A 13,444-nucleotide genomic window follows, 5' to 3' on the forward strand; every position below is an offset into this window, starting at 1 on the left:
GTGACAAGGATGCACTTGTTGCAGCTCACTCGGTTTAGGAGAATGGTTCCTTTCAGCGGGATGTTAGCTTTATTCGAGCGGTCCATGACTGGGAGGTGGACATCTTGGCTTCCTTCTTCACCTTGTTATATTCCATTAGAATGGGATGTGAAGGGGAAGACCAGCTTTGGTGGTCTTCTTCTTACAAAGGGAACTTTGATGTTAGATCTTTCTATATGGTCATTGCTTGCAAAGATGTAGTTCATTTCCCATGAAAAAGTATTTTACCAAAACATATATTATTTTCAATACATATAGTATGAGGTCAGTAGGATGGACATATATATACTTCTTGAAAATGAATGGCGGTCTCTTAATCCAGGTGTGTCAAAACCAGATTTTCCACATCCAACGACACCATGAATTTGTATATCCAAAAGCATTCGAAATCAATCATGTTGTCATGCTGAAATTCAAAGATGAACTCCATGTGATGCTTCCCAGATCACAAGCATCCAATTCTATTGGAATAGTCATGTGTAATTTTCATTTTCAGGGCTGGATTTTTCTATAGCTTTGTTTTGCTGTATTTTAGCAAATTCTGATTGTTTTGCTGTATTTTAGCAAATTCTGATTGTTTTGCATGTTATGGACTAATATCACACTATAATGGCCATCTATCATGGTTGTTTTGGCACTGGCATATCCTCATTCATGGTGCCTGTTTTGTCATGGTACTCCTGTTACTAGGAAAACGACAAAGAATAGGAAGCAAAATAGAAACCGACTCTATGGTATGAGGTTAGTAGAGTTACCTTTTGAAAATGAATGGTGGATATTCCATTCAAACATCATGCTTACAGACTTGGTAAATTGTATGTTTCCTTTTTTTGTTTTTTTGATTTCTTTATTGGTTGTATAACTTGTATCTCAAGATCTGACAGGATGATGAACTAAGAGGATGTAATCCATGGATGATAGCTGTGGGTGGCTATATGCCAGTGTAAATTCTTTTTGTTGATTGCATATATTGGCTATATGCCTCCAGAGTATGCAATAGATGGGCTCTTTTCCTTGAATTCTGATGTCTTTAGCTTTGATAAACATAAAATTTATGTATGTCATATTATAGTATGTACATACATAGGATTCAGTCCAGAGAGCCCTGAAGTTGAGGGTTGTTTTCACCCCTATTTGACTAACTATTCATACTCTTTTATTAATAAATATCTATATTTGACTAACTATTCAGGGTTGTTTCCAAAATAGCTGATAAGCGTTGAATGTTACACATTCAAGCCCCTTAACTTATATATGTTAATTCCTTAGCGTTGTTATTTGTTTGATTTTGTGTTGTTTTAATGTTTTCAGGTTTTAAATAAAGACACAATTAATTCCGTTAATTTTGGGCTTAAAGCACACTTTGAGAAGACCTAGAAGATATGTTTAAGCTTAACCAATCATAATAGAATACCTATATGATGTGGTTAGGTTTAATCAAATCAAGTGAAGGATTAAATCGGAATTTCTCCATTAAGAGTCAAAATCGGATTGGATTCAAATTTGGATTCTGCATATGTCTCAGTGTTTGAATCATAACTTTTGCATCAGACATCGGATTACAATAAAATTGGTAGCGTTGGAAAGCTAATAAAATATTCAACAAATATGTCAGAAATAGACTTTCCCAAATTCGGACGTTTAATATATCAAAATCGCTTCGCAATAAAGGACCTCAATTCTGGCCGAATTTGGAATCCTTTTCCTACTTAGATTAAAGTTTCAATCTCCTACTTGGACAAGAAGACTCAAGAGACGATTTTTCTGGAATTCCAAGGGCTTCTAGGACTTGTGTGCTCCCTATAAATAAACCCATAAGCTTCAAGAGAATGTGTGCTTGGTGCTTGGTGCTTGGTGCTTGGTGCTTGGTGCTTGGTGCTTGGTGCTTGGTGCTTGGGCTTGTGCTTAGCTTTAGACAGAAATTCTTCTTGGAGACCTAACAAGTTGAAGAGGAGAATACCATGGCAGGAGGCCATCCCAGCACCATGATGAGCGGTTAAACTCCTAATAGGGTGTTGATGTAGCCCTTTCCAAGTAACAATGGTTTAATTGTATTTTAGTTTGGGATTTTCTCTATGCATGACGGTTGTATAACTGTGAGAATTGATTTTAATGTTTATATTCAATCATTATGAATTTCTTATCTTGTCTTAGAAAGTCTTTTATATTGATTGAACTCAATCCTTCATATTTTCTGTGATTATGTGAATGATTGTTATACAACGGTTTTAATTGATATATGATCAAGAGGATTAGATAGACCATGCCTAGGAAAGACGGATTGTACTACACCCTAGTTTAGTGTAATTTAGGTAGACAGTCCGTGCCAACCGAAGATGGGTTATACTATTCCATTGATTATGTGTATCCTATTAAAGACGTAGCTAGTCCATGCCTAGGAAAGACGGGTCGTACCGCATCTTAGTGGTTAGGTGGACGGTCCATGCCAACCGAAGATGGATTATACTTATTCTTTAGAGGTAATTTCTTGACTACTCGAGTGAGACGAGCCCTATATCATGCATAGTATGAATTTTCCTTATTAATTTATTATTGACCATTGTTATGCGGTGAGTGGTGAAATCAATCCCCTATTCTTAATCGCATCCCTACTATCTTTACTTTTATGTCTTTTACTTTTATGTATTTCTTTTTATAAAACAAAAAAACCAAATCAAACATCTTTTTAATTAAGTTATATTTAATCTTGAAAAACTTGATAGTAATACCCCTGCAGTCCTTGAGGTTCGACACCCTCTCTATAGCCTTATCCTACAAGGATTCGTCCTATTGCGAGTGGTTATTTATTATTGATATATTTTGGTAAACAAAAGACCACATCAATTTTTGGCGCCGTTGCCGGGGATTGCAAACGGTTATGTTATTAAGTTTTAAAGATTGAATTTAACTTGATTCTTTTCTGTTTTTTTATTTTTTATTTTATTTTTTATTTTTGGTTTCTGTATTTTTATTTTTTGTTTTCAATCTTCGTTTTTATTTTTATTTTATTTTATTTTATTTTTATTTTTTTTGTCAATTTAGTTCATGTGGGGAGGCATTCCAACACCCCATGGACCATGTTCATATTGCTATAGTCCTTATCATCATGTTAAAGATTGTCCTACTGTAGGACAATTTTCTAACTATTCTTATGAGCATATGAACACACAGTTCTTTAGACCGAGGAATGAGCCTTACTGTGATTCCTATGACCCGACATGGAGTAACCAGTCTAATGTCTCGTGGCAAGCTCAAGCTCCTGAAAATTATGCTCCACAATTTCATGAACTATACCATCAGGCATATCCACAGTTCAATGATCAAGCGACCCATCCACCATCTAGCTTCCATCCTCCCCACCAGCAATGGCAATCATCTCCATATTGTGCTGAATTTGAGGATAATTGGCAACCTTCTTCTCAGGCTACACCATCTATTCAGTCAGGTTCTGACTTTCAAGCTCAGATGTTGAAACTTATGAGTAAGATCAATCAGGCAATGGAATCTCGGGGTCAAGCACTGATCTCTCTCTCCCAAGCCATTGACAAATTTGAGGCTCAGATGGGACCAATGGTTCAATCCATTGCCGAGTTAGAAGTTCCGATGGAGCAGATAACAAATCAAATAGAAGAAGAAGAGCTTCAAAGACAATCGGTGGCCAATCTTGATAAACACTACGTGGTGGATGAAAGTACTTCTTATCATGAGCAAGCCATCACCATAATGAATAATGGAGAAGTGGTCGAAACTCACGGGAAAGAGAAGAAGGAGGAGCAAATTGAGGCCCTACAAGCTCTACATCAGGCAAAGGGCGAGGAAGTCAGCACTAAGGCTCCTTCATCACCCACTCTTATTCTCGAGACACCATATGAACCCCGAGCCCCTATTGCTTGTGATTCACCAAGAGGTCAGGAGAGTAGTTTGTTAGGGATATTAGAAGAGCAAAAAGAGACCATCAAGGTAGAAAACTTCATTGTGTATTATCCTCATTCTACTCCAGTTCATGATTCCCTTCCAGATGAGAAACTGTTTGAGAATACTCAAAGGGATCTACCTCGATATGCGGGCATTCGGAATTACCTTTCTGTATGTAAGCTTTATTCTCTCTGGTCCAAGAGAAGAAAAGATTGGTGTTTCAAATTTAAATTTAAGGGTCAAGGAGCACTGAGCGCATCAAGGATGTGGATTCCGTTGGCTTGGCGGATCCCACATATTTTGACTAAATGAGTCAGCATCATAGGTTCGAGCACAGACCCTGTACGCTCGAGTCCTCTATCAGGCTATGGTACATGATCTCCTTCCAGGTTTATCTTCTCCATTGTTGCTTCATTCTTAGTTTATATTTTTACAACAATGTGTTGCACTTTACTAGTATTTGGTTGGAGTATCACTCTCTTTTTCAGGACATGTGTTTTCACAATCAAGTTTGGGGGTATGATATGCCCCGCATCTGCTCATTCAGGTATTCCTATCCTCTTATTGTTATGTTTAGTTTTATACACACATTGGGGACAATGTGTGATTCAAGTTTGGGGGTATGGAAGAATGAAACACTGTCCAATATTTTGCTATGTTATTCTTGAGCATGCTGTTGATTTTGAATTCTGATTCGTATTTCATTGGTGAGCTTAACATGATGAACACATGATCACTTGACTAAGGAATTAAGAAGTTTTGTTATTTTCTTTGGCAGCATGAGATATTACTTGTTTCAATTTGATTTTCACAAGCACATTAGCACGTAGTTTATGGGGTATGAAATTTGAAATCGGTTATGTCTGTTATCAATATCTTGGATGCAGTTGGGTAACTTGTTGGAGGAATAACCTTGGCATAAAAAAAAAAATAATAATAATAATAAAAAAAAATAAAAAAGAAAAAGAAGAAAGAAATAAAGAAATAAAAGAATAATAATATTGATTACTTTGAGCTTTTCACTGAGTAACCGGATCTCTTGCCTCATTAAACATTGAGTATTCGCGTCAAAAGGTGGAAGTTTACCTTGATTGATAAATGGCTAAGTTTAGCTTCGTAGCCTTTTTGACTCGAGTTAGTAAGTCTTTAGGGTGTTTTACACCTAGTGCCCTAAAACCATCTGATTTGGGAGTCATTGACCTAACACTCGTTACATGAGTCAATTAGAAAGCTTAAGGGAGCTAAGCATTGCACAGCCTGCATATATATAAAAATAATAATAATAATAAACCTATATGCCTTGGTTGTTTTATCTAATGGGGAGTCCAACGAATTTTGAGTGTTGAACCATTCATGATTGAGATTAGTTTTGAAACCTCATGACTATGTGTTAAGTTCACTTTACACTAGTTGAATCTTGTGATATCTCATAATGCCATGTTAGTAGCTTAATTTTTTGTTCCATGAAATTGTGAAGATGGAGTTTATTTTGTTAAGCTTGCTAATGAATGAGAACCATTATTTTTATGATGCTGCATTCTTGGGGATAACATGGTAGGAACAATGTTTGTGGGTATCATTTCTGGCAAACCCTCACGAGACTTCACTCGTCCACTAGGGAGTCCTAGAGGTTTAAAAGGCTTGTTGCATACGCTAAATGCAATCGTACATCCCACGAAAGAATGATTTATTCTGTTGTTTTTCAGTTTTATTTCTTGTTTTGTATTGCTAAGGGACTAGCAATATGTAAGTTTGGGGGTGTGATAAGCGTTGAATGTTACACATTCAAGCCCCTTAACTTATATATGTTAATTCCTTAGCGTTGTTATTTGTTTGATTTTGTGTTGTTTTAATGTTTTCAGGTTTTAAATAAAGACACAATTAATTCCGTTAATTTTGGGCTTAAAGCACACTTTGAGAAGACCTAGAAGATATGTTTAAGCTTAACCAATCATAATAGAATACCTATATGATGTGGTTAGGTTTAATCAAATCAAGTGAAGGATTAAATCGGAATTTCTCCATTAAGAGTCAAAATCGGATTGGATTCAAATTTGGATTCTGCATATGTCTCAGTGTTTGAATCATAACTTTTGCATCAGACATCGGATTGCAATAAAATTGGTAGCGTTGGAAAGCTAATAAAATATTTAACAAATATGTCAGAAATAGACTTTCCCAAATTCGGACGTTTAATATATCAAAATCGCTTCGCAATAAAGGACCTCAATTCTGGCCGAATTTGGAATCCTTTTCCTACTTAGATTAAAGTTTCAATCTCCTACTTGGACAAGAAGACTCAAGAGACGATTTTTCTGAAATTCCAAGGGCTTCTAGGACTTGTGTGCTCCCTATAAATAAACCCCTAAGCTTCAAGAGAATGTGTGCTTGGTGCTTGGTGCTTGGTGCTTGGTGCTTGGTGCTTGGGCTTGTGCTTAGCTTTAGACAGAAATTCTTCTTGGAGACCTAACAAGTTGAAGAGGAGAATACCATGGCAGGAGGCCATCCCAGCACCATGATGAGCGGTTAAACTCCTAATAGGGTGTTGATGTAGCCCTTTCCAAGTAACAATGGTTTAATTGTATTTTAGTTTGGGATTTTCTCTATGCATGACGGTTGTATAACTGTGAGAATTGATTTTAATGTTTATATTCAATCATTATGAATTTCTTATCTTGTCTTAGAAAGTCTTTTATATTGATTGAACTCAATCCTTCATATTTTCTGTGATTATGTGAATGATTGTTATACAACGGTTTTAATTGATATATGATCAAGAGGATTAGATAGACCATGCCTAGGAAAGACGGATTGTACTACACCCTAGTTTAGTGTAATTTAGGTAGACAGTCCGTGCCAACCGAAGATGGGTTATACTATTCCATTGATTATGTGTATCCTATTAAAGACGTAGCTAGTCCATGCCTAGGAAAGACGGGTCGTACCGCATCTTAGTGGTTAGGTGGACGGTCCATGCCAACCGAAGATGGATTATACTTATTCTTTAGAGGTAATTTCTTGACTACTCGAGTGAGACGAGCCCTATATCATGCATAGTATGAATTTTCCTTATTAATTTATTATTGACCATTGTTATGCGGTGAGTGGTGAAATCAATCCCCTATTCTTAATCGCATCCCTACTATCTTTACTTTTATGTCTTTTACTTTTATGTATTTCTTTTTATAAAACAAAAAAACCAAATCAAACATCTTTTTAATTAAGTTATATTTAATCTTGAAAAACTTGATAGTAATACCCCTGCAGTCCTTGAGGTTCGACACCCTCTCTATAGCCTTATCCTACAAGGATTCGTCCTATTGCGAGTGGTTATTTATTATTGATATATTTTGGTAAACAAAAGACCACATCAATTTTTGGCGCCGTTGCCGGGGATTGCAAACGGTTATGTTATTAAGTTTTAAAGATTGAATTTAACTTGATTCTTTTCTGTTTTTTTATTTTTTATTTTATTTTTTATTTTTGGTTTCTGTATTTTTATTTTTTGTTTTCAATCTTCGTTTTTATTTTTATTTTATTTTATTTTATTTTTATTTTTTTTGTCAATTTAGTTCATGTGGGGAGGCATTCCAACACCCCATGGACCATGTTCATATTGCTATAGTCCTTATCATCATGTTAAAGATTGTCCTACTGTAGGACAATTTTCTAACTATTCTTATGAGCATATGAACACACAGTTCTTTAGACCGAGGAATGAGCCTTACTGTGATTCCTATGACCCGACATGGAGTAACCAGTCTAATGTCTCGTGGCAAGCTCAAGCTCCTGAAAATTATGCTCCACAATTTCATGAACTATACCATCAGGCATATCCACAGTTCAATGATCAAGCGACCCATCCACCATCTAGCTTCCATCCTCCCCACCAGCAATGGCAATCATCTCCATATTGTGCTGAATTTGAGGATAATTGGCAACCTTCTTCTCAGGCTACACCATCTATTCAGTCAGGTTCTGACTTTCAAGCTCAGATGTTGAAACTTATGAGTAAGATCAATCAGGCAATGGAATCTCGGGGTCAAGCACTGATCTCTCTCTCCCAAGCCATTGACAAATTTGAGGCTCAGATGGGACCAATGGTTCAATCCATTGCCGAGTTAGAAGTTCCGATGGAGCAGATAACAAATCAAATAGAAGAAGAAGAGCTTCAAAGACAATCGGTGGCCAATCTTGATAAACACTACGTGGTGGATGAAAGTACTTCTTATCATGAGCAAGCCATCACCATAATGAATAATGGAGAAGTGGTCGAAACTCACGGGAAAGAGAAGAAGGAGGAGCAAATTGAGGCCCTACAAGCTCTACATCAGGCAAAGGGCGAGGAAGTCAGCACTAAGGCTCCTTCATCACCCACTCTTATTCTCGAGACACCATATGAACCCCGAGCCCCTATTGCTTGTGATTCACCAAGAGGTCAGGAGAGTAGTTTGTTAGGGATATTAGAAGAGCAAAAAGAGACCATCAAGGTAGAAAACTTCATTGTGTATTATCCTCATTCTACTCCAGTTCATGATTCCCTTCCAGATGAGAAACTGTTTGAGAATACTCAAAGGGATCTACCTCGATATGCGGGCATTCGGAATTACCTTTCTGTATGTAAGCTTTATTCTCTCTGGTCCAAGAGAAGAAAAGATTGGTGTTTCAAATTTAAATTTAAGGGTCAAGGAGCACTGAGCGCATCAAGGATGTGGATTCCGTTGGCTTGGCGGATCCCACATATTTTGACTAAATGAGTCAGCATCATAGGTTCGAGCACAGACCCTGTACGCTCGAGTCCTCTATCAGGCTATGGTACATGATCTCCTTCCAGGTTTATCTTCTCCATTGTTGCTTCATTCTTAGTTTATATTTTTACAACAATGTGTTGCACTTTACTAGTATTTGGTTGGAGTATCACTCTCTTTTTCAGGACATGTGTTTTCACAATCAAGTTTGGGGGTATGATATGCCCCGCATCTGCTCATTCAGGTATTCCTATCCTCTTATTGTTATGTTTAGTTTTATACACACATTGGGGACAATGTGTGATTCAAGTTTGGGGGTATGGAAGAATGAAACACTGTCCAATATTTTGCTATGTTATTCTTGAGCATGCTGTTGATTTTGAATTCTGATTCGTATTTCATTGGTGAGCTTAACATGATGAACACATGATCACTTGACTAAGGAATTAAGAAGTTTTGTTATTTTCTTTGGCAGCATGAGATATTACTTGTTTCAATTTGATTTTCACAAGCACATTAGCACGTAGTTTATGGGGTATGAAATTTGAAATCGGTTATGTCTGTTATCAATATCTTGGATGCAGTTGGGTAACTTGTTGGAGGAATAACCTTGGCATAAAAAAAAAAATAATAATAATAATAAAAAAAAATAAAAAAGAAAAAGAAGAAAGAAATAAAGAAATAAAAGAATAATAATATTGATTACTTTGAGCTTTTCACTGAGTAACCGGATCTCTTGCCTCATTAAACATTGAGTATTCGCGTCAAAAGGTGGAAGTTTACCTTGATTGATAAATGGCTAAGTTTAGCTTCGTAGCCTTTTTGACTCGAGTTAGTAAGTCTTTAGGGTGTTTTACACCTAGTGCCCTAAAACCATCTGATTTGGGAGTCATTGACCTAACACTCGTTACATGAGTCAATTAGAAAGCTTAAGGGAGCTAAGCATTGCACAGCCTGCATATATATAAAAATAATAATAATAATAAACCTATATGCCTTGGTTGTTTTATCTAATGGGGAGTCCAACGAATTTTGAGTGTTGAACCATTCATGATTGAGATTAGTTTTGAAACCTCATGACTATGTGTTAAGTTCACTTTACACTAGTTGAATCTTGTGATATCTCATAATGCCATGTTAGTAGCTTAATTTTTTGTTCCATGAAATTGTGAAGATGGAGTTTATTTTGTTAAGCTTGCTAATGAATGAGAACCATTATTTTTATGATGCTGCATTCTTGGGGATAACATGGTAGGAACAATGTTTGTGGGTATCATTTCTGGCAAACCCTCACGAGACTTCACTCGTCCACTAGGGAGTCCTAGAGGTTTAAAAGGCTTGTTGCATACGCTAAATGCAATCGTACATCCCACGAAAGAATGATTTATTCTGTTGTTTTTCAGTTTTATTTCTTGTTTTGTATTGCTAAGGGACTAGCAATATGTAAGTTTGGGGGTGTGATAAGCGTTGAATGTTACACATTCAAGCCCCTTAACTTATATATGTTAATTCCTTAGCGTTGTTATTTGTTTGATTTTGTGTTGTTTTAATGTTTTCAGGTTTTAAATAAAGACACAATTAATTCCGTTAATTTTGGGCTTAAAGCACACTTTGAGAAGACCTAGAAGATATGTTTAAGCTTAACCAATCATAATAGAATACCTATATGATGTGGTTAGGTTTAATCAAATCAAGTGAAGGATTAAATCGGAATTTCTCCATTAAGAGTCAAAATCGGATTGGATTCAAATTTGGATTCTGCATATGTCTCAGTGTTTGAATCATAACTTTTGCATCAGACATCGGATTGCAATAAAATTGGTAGTGTTGGAAAGCTAATAAAATATTTAACAAATATGTCAGAAATAGACTTTCCCAAATTCGGACGTTTAATATATCAAAATCGCTTCGCAATAAAGGACCTCAATTCTGGCCGAATTTGGAATCCTTTTCCTACTTAGATTAAAGTTTCAATCTCCTACTTGGACAAGAAGACTCAAGAGACGATTTTTCTGAAATTCCAAGGGCTTCTAGGACTTGTGTGCTCCCTATAAATAAACCCCTAAGCTTCAAGAGAATGTGTGCTTGGTGCTTGGTGCTTGGTGCTTGGTGCTTGGTGCTTGGTGCTTGGGCTTGTGCTTAGCTTTAGACAGAAATTCTTCTTGGAGACCTAACAAGTTGAAGAGGAGAATACCATGGCAGGAGGCCATCCCAGCACCATGATGAGCGGTTAAACTCCTAATAGGGTGTTGATGTAGCCCTTTCCAAGTAACAATGGTTTAATTGTATTTTAGTTTGGGATTTTCTCTATGCATGACGGTTGTATAACTGTGAGAATTGATTTTAATGTTTATATTCAATCATTATGAATTTCTTATCTTGTCTTAGAAAGTCTTTTATATTGATTGAACTCAATCCTTCATATTTTCTGTGATTATGTGAATGATTGTTATACAACGGTTTTAATTGATATATGATCAAGAGGATTAGATAGACCATGCCTAGGAAAGACGGATTGTACTACACCCTAGTTTAGTGTAATTTAGGTAGACAGTCCGTGCCAACCGAAGATGGGTTATACTATTCCATTGATTATGTGTATCCTATTAAAGACGTAGCTAGTCCATGCCTAGGAAAGACGGGTCGTACCGCATCTTAGTGGTTAGGTGGACGGTCCATGCCAACCGAAGATGGATTATACTTATTCTTTAGAGGTAATTTCTTGACTACTCGAGTGAGATGAGCCCTATATCATGCATAGTATGAATTTTCCTTATTAATTTATTATTGACCATTGTTATGCGGTGAGTGGTGAAATCAATCCCCTATTCTTAATCGCATCCCTACTATCTTTACTTTTATGTCTTTTACTTTTATGTATTTCTTTTTATAAAACAAAAAAACCAAATCAAACATCTTTTTAATTAAGTTATATTTAATCTTGAAAAACTTGATAGTAATACCCCTGCAGTCCTTGAGGTTCGACACCCTCTCTATAGCCTTATCCTACAAGGATTCGTCCTATTGCGAGTGGTTATTTATTATTGATATATTTTGGTAAACAAAAGACCACATCAATTTTTGGCGCCGTTGCCGGGGATTGCAAACGGTTATGTTATTAAGTTTTAAAGATTGAATTTAACTTGATTCTTTTCTGTTTTTTTATTTTTTATTTTATTTTTTATTTTTGGTTTCTGTATTTTTATTTTTTGTTTTCAATCTTCGTTTTTATTTTTATTTTATTTTATTTTATTTTTATTTTTTTTGTCAATTTAGTTCATGTGGGGAGGCATTCCAACACCCCATGGACCATGTTCATATTGCTATAGTCCTTATCATCATGTTAAAGATTGTCCTACTGTAGGACAATTTTCTAACTATTCTTATGAGCATATGAACACACAGTTCTTTAGACCGAGGAATGAGCCTTACTGTGATTCCTATGACCCGACATGGAGTAACCAGTCTAATGTCTCGTGGCAAGCTCAAGCTCCTGAAAATTATGCTCCACAATTTCATGAACTATACCATCAGGCATATCCACAGTTCAATGATCAAGCGACCCATCCACCATCTAGCTTCCATCCTCCCCACCAGCAATGGCAATCATCTCCATATTGTGCTGAATTTGAGGATAATTGGCAACCTTCTTCTCAGGCTACACCATCTATTCAGTCAGGTTCTGACTTTCAAGCTCAGATGTTGAAACTTATGAGTAAGATCAATCAGGCAATGGAATCTCGGGGTCAAGCACTGATCTCTCTCTCCCAAGCCATTGACAAATTTGAGGCTCAGATGGGACCAATGGTTCAATCCATTGCCGAGTTAGAAGTTCCGATGGAGCAGATAACAAATCAAATAGAAGAAGAAGAGCTTCAAAGACAATCGGTGGCCAATCTTGATAAACACTACGTGGTGGATGAAAGTACTTCTTATCATGAGCAAGCCATCACCATAATGAATAATGGAGAAGTGGTCGAAACTCACGGGAAAGAGAAGAAGGAGGAGCAAATTGAGGCCCTACAAGCTCTACATCAGGCAAAGGGCGAGGAAGTCAGCACTAAGGCTCCTTCATCACCCACTCTTATTCTCGAGACACCATATGAACCCCGAGCCCCTATTGCTTGTGATTCACCAAGAGGTCAGGAGAGTAGTTTGTTAGGGATATTAGAAGAGCAAAAAGAGACCATCAAGGTAGAAAACTTCATTGTGTATTATCCTCATTCTACTCCAGTTCATGATTCCCTTCCAGATGAGAAACTGTTTGAGAATACTCAAAGGGATCTACCTCGATATGCGGGCATTCGGAATTACCTTTCTGTATGTAAGCTTTATTCTCTCTGGTCCAAGAGAAGAAAAGATTGGTGCTTCAAATTTAAATTTAAGGGTCAAGGAGCACTGAGCGCATCAAGGATGTGGATTCCGTTGGCTTGGCGGATCCCACATATTTTGACTAAATGAGTCAGCATCATAGGTTCGAGCACAGACCCTGTACGCTCGAGTCCTCTATCAGGCCATGGTACATGATCTCCTTCCAGGTTTATCTTCTCCATTGTTGCTTCATTCTTAGTTTATATTTTTACAACAATGTGTTGCACTTTACTAGTATTTGGTTGGAGTATCACTCTCTTTTTCAGGACATGTGTTTTCACAATCAAGTTTGGGGGTATGATATGCCCCGCATCTGCTCATTCAGGTATTCCTATCCTCTTATTGTTATGTTTAGTTTTATACACACATTG

Source organism: Alnus glutinosa, chromosome 10 (assembly GCF_958979055.1).
Source record: "Alnus glutinosa chromosome 10, dhAlnGlut1.1, whole genome shotgun sequence".
Lineage (NCBI taxonomy): Eukaryota > Viridiplantae > Streptophyta > Magnoliopsida > Fagales > Betulaceae > Alnus > Alnus glutinosa.